Source organism: Octodon degus, unplaced genomic scaffold (assembly GCF_000260255.1).
Source record: "Octodon degus isolate 3935 unplaced genomic scaffold, OctDeg1.0 scaffold00272, whole genome shotgun sequence".
Classification (NCBI taxonomy): Eukaryota; Metazoa; Chordata; class Mammalia; order Rodentia; family Octodontidae; genus Octodon; species Octodon degus.
In genome coordinates this window covers 2,475,101-2,480,702 of record NW_004524848.1, presented here as the reverse complement: position 1 = coordinate 2,480,702, position 5,602 = coordinate 2,475,101, and the positions used below count along the sequence as shown (strand labels likewise).

The 5,602-nt window shown below is 43.6% G+C and overlaps 1 pseudogene; it reads left to right on the top strand.

Annotated features, from left to right (window-relative positions):
* Positions 1 to 3,416: 3,416 nt before the first annotated feature.
* Positions 3,417 to 5,602, top strand: part of LOC101575562 — a 20,000-nt pseudogene continuing 17,814 nt past the window's right edge.

The following is a 5,602-nucleotide window of genomic DNA, read 5'->3' as shown; positions in this document are numbered from 1 at the left end:
GGAACAGGTATTTTTCATCAAGTATTGATATGTTGAACTTTAAGTCCCTACAGAATATGATGAAAAAACATTTAAAAATTAGAATATATTTTAAAAATAAGCATAAAGAATTATATAATTCTTATGTTTACACATAAGTCCAGAAATCTAACCATATACAACCTTGAAGCAGGACAGTCCCACAACATTCCTTTTCTTGTCTCCTGCCTTTATTCACCACCCCCTTCTACTGCCAGTGCTTTTAACACTGCCTTCCTGTGAGCAATGATGAGTTCTACCAACATGACAGAAGTACAGGGGAACATGGGGCCATACGAGAGTGTTAATGTGTAGAAGAGGGAGGGAGTCTCACTCCTGGGCACACCAAATGGTCACTGAGGAGCTTTGTCCTAGGAGACTTCCCAGAATCATGTGTAGACTACATCCTCTGAGAGAGTAGGATGAATATTTATTGAATGAGTGAATGAATGAATGAATGAATGAATGAATGAATGAATGAATGAATACACAGGCTGGGCAAATTGATGAGAGGAGAGAAGATGTCCTAGAGACTTTGACTGGAGAAGAGCTGGGCAGGGAGGACAGGGAGGGGTCACCTGCAGGCAGGAACAGGAGCTGTGCTTCTGTGTGGGAGCAGGATGCTGACCCTGTGCAGTAGCCAGTGGTTTGAGTATTCCTGATGATACTGAGTTATGCAAATCTGGGCCTGACCTTTATCCCAGTTGACAGGACACACTGCCAATTCTGCTCTAGAGCTGCAACCCTGCCACAGGGCCCACATCCTAGCACTGGGATTTTCTATCTTTGCTTTCTTTGGAAGCTGATGGATCTGTCCCTTTCTGTCTATGAACCATGACTATAGGGTTGAGCCATAGCCTGCCAGGATGATCCAGTGCTGTGCCTAGGCCAAAGCTAAGCAGGGGAGGAGCCTGTGAATCAGGACCTGCAGTGTGTGGCTCAGGCTCCCTGGTGATTGATGCAGCCCCAGGATGAGACTGATCAGGCAGCAAAATCTCAGATAGAGATTGCCTTGGGCCCCAGCCCTCTCCATTCCTAGCCCTAGACCCTGTCATGTGGTTCTGGGCTTTACATGACTGCTTGACTGAAATGTGACCACAGAGAGTCAGATTTGACGGCACATTGCCATTGGAGGTCAGCAGGGTGGGTATGCTGTACCTTTTCTTGCATAACAAAATTACTCCATTAATAGAACAGCTTCCATATTGTAGACTGTGCTGAACTTACATGGACTTATTCCATTTAACCCTCACCAAAATCCTAGCAGGTAGGAACCACCACTATGCTTTTTTAGGGATTGAAGAATTGAGGCTTAGAAAAAAGTTCTGGATGAATCACACTGTAGGAGAGTTGTGAACCACACCAGGCTCATTTGCAGCCACAGCTGTGCACAACTAAATCTTTCTCCAGAGCACAAGCTTCTGACAGCACTAACGGTGAGCTGTACCATAACGGGATTGGTAGATTATTAACCGATATATGGATAGTTTGTTGTAAAGCAACAGAGAGCTGGTGCTGGAAATGGTGAAGAGGAAGCATTCACCACAAGCTTGGAGAGGTTGAGATACACAAAGAAGTCTTCTGATAGGGACTATGACCTTGGAAAAAGGACTCAACAGAAAGGCACCATGGTGATAAATCTCCCATCTAGACAATCTCAGTCTTCCGCCCTTCTACTCCCAACCTGTGACTGATTCTGCCTGTCTAAATCTAGCCAGGTGCAGCAGAGCCCTTGATTGTCAGCTGGTCTCTCCAGGGAGGAGCAGGGGCAGAGTAAAGGGAGAGTCAGGAGACTTGTAGTGACTGGGTGACTGGTCGTCTGCCTGTAGGCCCTGTGGCTGACATGAAAGGCGTGACACACCAAAGTAATGGTCGGCAGCCAGATGAGCAAAGCTATCAGAGCAGCCATTTTAGCTAGAGGGTGTTACTTTGTTCACTCTTTGAGAAGCCTTCTTCATTGTGCTCAGTGCAGTGGCTCATTCAGTACCTGCCCATGTTTACATTCTGACTCCAAAACATTTATCTTCACTGTGAAACATTGCAAGGGATCAAACCAAAAATGATGAAGCAAGATCTAGAAGGCAGAAAAGAAAAAAGTAATTTTTATAATATGATAATTCAAGGATAAAAATACCACTGTCTTCTCTCATTGTTTTCTCTTTTAAAAGAGTTATCCATGCTGGGCTTACAACTCAGTGGTAAGGTGCTTGAGCAGGGACCCTAGGCTCCATCTCCAGCATCCCAAGGATAAGCAAATAAAAAGAACTTTAGAGCATGGTGGTGATGCATTTGATATCAGCACCCAAGAAGGGTGGAGGGAGGAGGATTGCACGTTCAAGCCCAGTGTGGACAACTCAGTGATTTAGCAAGATCCTGTGTCTACACATAATAAGTAAAGAACTGAGACTGTAGGTCCATGCACAGGCCTTAGGTTCAACTCCAAGTACTGGGAGACAAAAAAGTAAAAAACCTATCACAACCTAAGATTAAACTCAAGAGTCATGGGCTCATTTCTCACACAGAATAATTTTAGTCTCATCTGATTTGCTTTATTGATTTTTATATCTCCACAGGCACAGACAGAGGGAGACAGACATTTACATAGGGACAGTGATTTAGAAGGAACTCAGATGAGCTTCTGAAACAAGGATCCCAAAAGGAACAGGATAGCAGCCATGGTGTGACCCTAGGGCAAGTCAGATGGTCCCAGGCCCACTCAATACCTGAGAGCCCAGGTAGCAGTCATCTGAGCCATCTCATTTCCTAGCATGGTCCTTCGGCTTCAGAAGCAAACCCAATGTGTTGTGCTCTACTTGACCCAGCAGATGGAAGAGGCTCAGACTTCAGGCCTGCAATTTTCTTTCTTCTCTGGCCCCAGCATAGGGAAGTTCTCTCTTCCTCTCAATATTCCTTCTCAGACTGAAAAAAACTTCTTTCAAAAGAAATGAAATTGTTTTTGCCTCTCCTGGGAAATGCTCAAAATAACCAAGAAAGATCAGTCATCAGAGAAAACAAGCATGAAAGTATTTAGTCCATGTGGGCTTCTCTTCCTGCCCTTCTGGGGGCAGCTTTGAGAGATTACCTGAGAGGCTTTATCTGCATAGAAAGAGCTCTGTCCACAGCAAAGTTCTCCCCTTTTCTCCCAAAACTTGTCTGGATCCCCTCTATTCTTACCCTCTCTGTTTCCACATCATATGAGGAAAGCTACTTAAGGACCTAAACCTTGCTAGGTATTTGGCCGATCACATTCCTGTGATGCCCTGTGAGTCTTTCTCTGTTCATTCCAGTGAACTTTCAGGAGCAAGTTTTCCCTCGGTCCTACAGTGTTGCTTACTCCATGAGCCCAAATGAGATTGTTAGATGATTGCTGCATTTCTCCTCATGTAAGGTCAGCAGCAATGGGCAGAAGGAGGTCAGCTGAGGAGCACGTTAAGGATGGAGATCTACAGTGGGCCTACAGATGCATGAGAATAACAAGGGAGAGGTGAGGCAAGACTGATGATGTGGGGAGTTGTGGTTTAATATGCACAGCTGGGACAAACTGCAAGCAAAACTGTTCTGTAGCTGTCCATCTCCGAGGCTTCCCCAGACTTCAGGGCCCTTCTCTTTGAGTTAATGCAACATGTCTGTCTTAGTGATTTGATTTTAACTGCCTGTATCCTAAGTTTTTTATGTGACTCTGTCTGATATTTTTCTGCCATACTGTAAATGTGTCTATTAGTTGTCATACAGTATGATGATGAGCTGGAGTCAGGAGAATAGAGACCTGGATGAATGATGGCTAAGTGTGCAGAACTAGAGACATAGCTCCTGCCCGCTGCTACCAATTTGCTACACATTGAGTTTGGCAGCAAACCTCTGTAGGAAGTGCTAGCATGAGGCCTAGGCAAACCGTCCCCTGGACATTCAAAGCAAATAATCCACTTCATTAAAAATATTAGAGTATTAGCTATCCCTAGACGAAAATTGTAAATGTTATATATAAACCTAGCTAATATGTTTTTTATTTAATACAGCCATTCAAATTTAGGTTTTGGTGTTGTTCTGGAAATATAAGAAAATAATCTTTTGAGCACATTTTATCTATATGCTCAAAAGAATCTGTGAGTTGGTATTTCCTGGGAGCCCAGTCCTTGTGTCCATCTGGTGGTGAGCAATGTTCTGGGATTTGTTCTTCCGGGACCCCATTCCCGAGGTCTTGGAGCTCCCTAGGTGCATGCAGGACCCAGTTGTGTGAATCCTCTTCAGCCTCCTTTGATTCTGCCTGGAGAGGGGAGGTGCTGCTGCCTTTCTGGCTGGAAAGCCACCATGTCCACAAGGGTGCCATGAAGAACACAAACTTGGTAGCTTAAAACAGCAACAGATCTAAAGGGCCAAATAAAAATGTCATTAGGGCTGGATCTGGAATTGGAGCCATGATGTCCTTTGTGTCTCTCTCCTAGCATTGGAGAATGTCTCATTCTCCATAGATACCACACAAGTCTCTGCCTTACAATCAGAAGTCATAGTCCATTCTATGTAACTACATCTTTTAATGGTCTTTTTAAAGTCACTAATCATGGAATTTATAGCTTTCCTTAATCTAGTATGATTTGCTCTGAACTTTTTATGTCCCAATTTGCAAAGAGCCTATCTTCATATGAGGCCAGAATCTGAGATTCTGATGCTCAAGAACATGGCAGATATGCTATTCGACTCAGTACAACTCCTTTCTTCTCAGCCAGGCCTTAAAAGACTATGAAGCATCATTCAGGCTGATTTGAGATTTTATTCACACCCACAGCCTATATTTCTATAAATACACTCATTTATCCTGAAAGAACTAGCAAACTAGGGTTTGGATTTATTCATTTGTTTGTTTGGAGTTTTCCTAAGAGGTTCTTGCTCTGGTCAGGCTGGTCTTAAACTCACTAAGTAGTCCAAGCTGGCCTTGAACTTGCTATGTAGCCTAGGTTTGCCTGGTACTCAAAATGATCCTCCTTTAGCCTCCCAAGTGCTGGGATTACATGTATGTAACAGCTGGAGTGCTATTTGGATACATTTTTAAGAATAATATCTCAAGGGCCAGCCAGATAGCTCATGGGACTAAAGCGCCTGCTTAGGCAGGGTGCAGGGGCTGGGGTTAGATCCCCAGGGTGCCATGGCATCCCCACCCACAGTGTGCTGAGACATTGATTGAGACGATGAGACTGGACATGGTGGTGTGCACCTGCAATCCCAGTACTTAGGAGGCTGAAAATAGGAGGTTCACTAAGAGTCTAATTTACATAGTGAGACCCTGAACACCCTGTAGACCCTGTAAAAAATACATTTTTTAAAAAAGAATATCTCAGAGAAAATATTGGACATACAGCTTTTTCAAAACTTGCCAGATAGTACCATGTGCTGAGAAAGTGCACTGTGCCAATTTTATAATTGGTGTCAATAATAAATAACAAAGCTAGCATATGTTAGGCACTCACCATTTGTCAGAGAATATGTCAAATATTTCAAATAGCATTAAATGAGAGAATTCAACCCTCCTAACAATTCTGTGAAATAAGTGCTTTAGCAGCAACCTAATTTTCCAGATGAGAGAATTAAG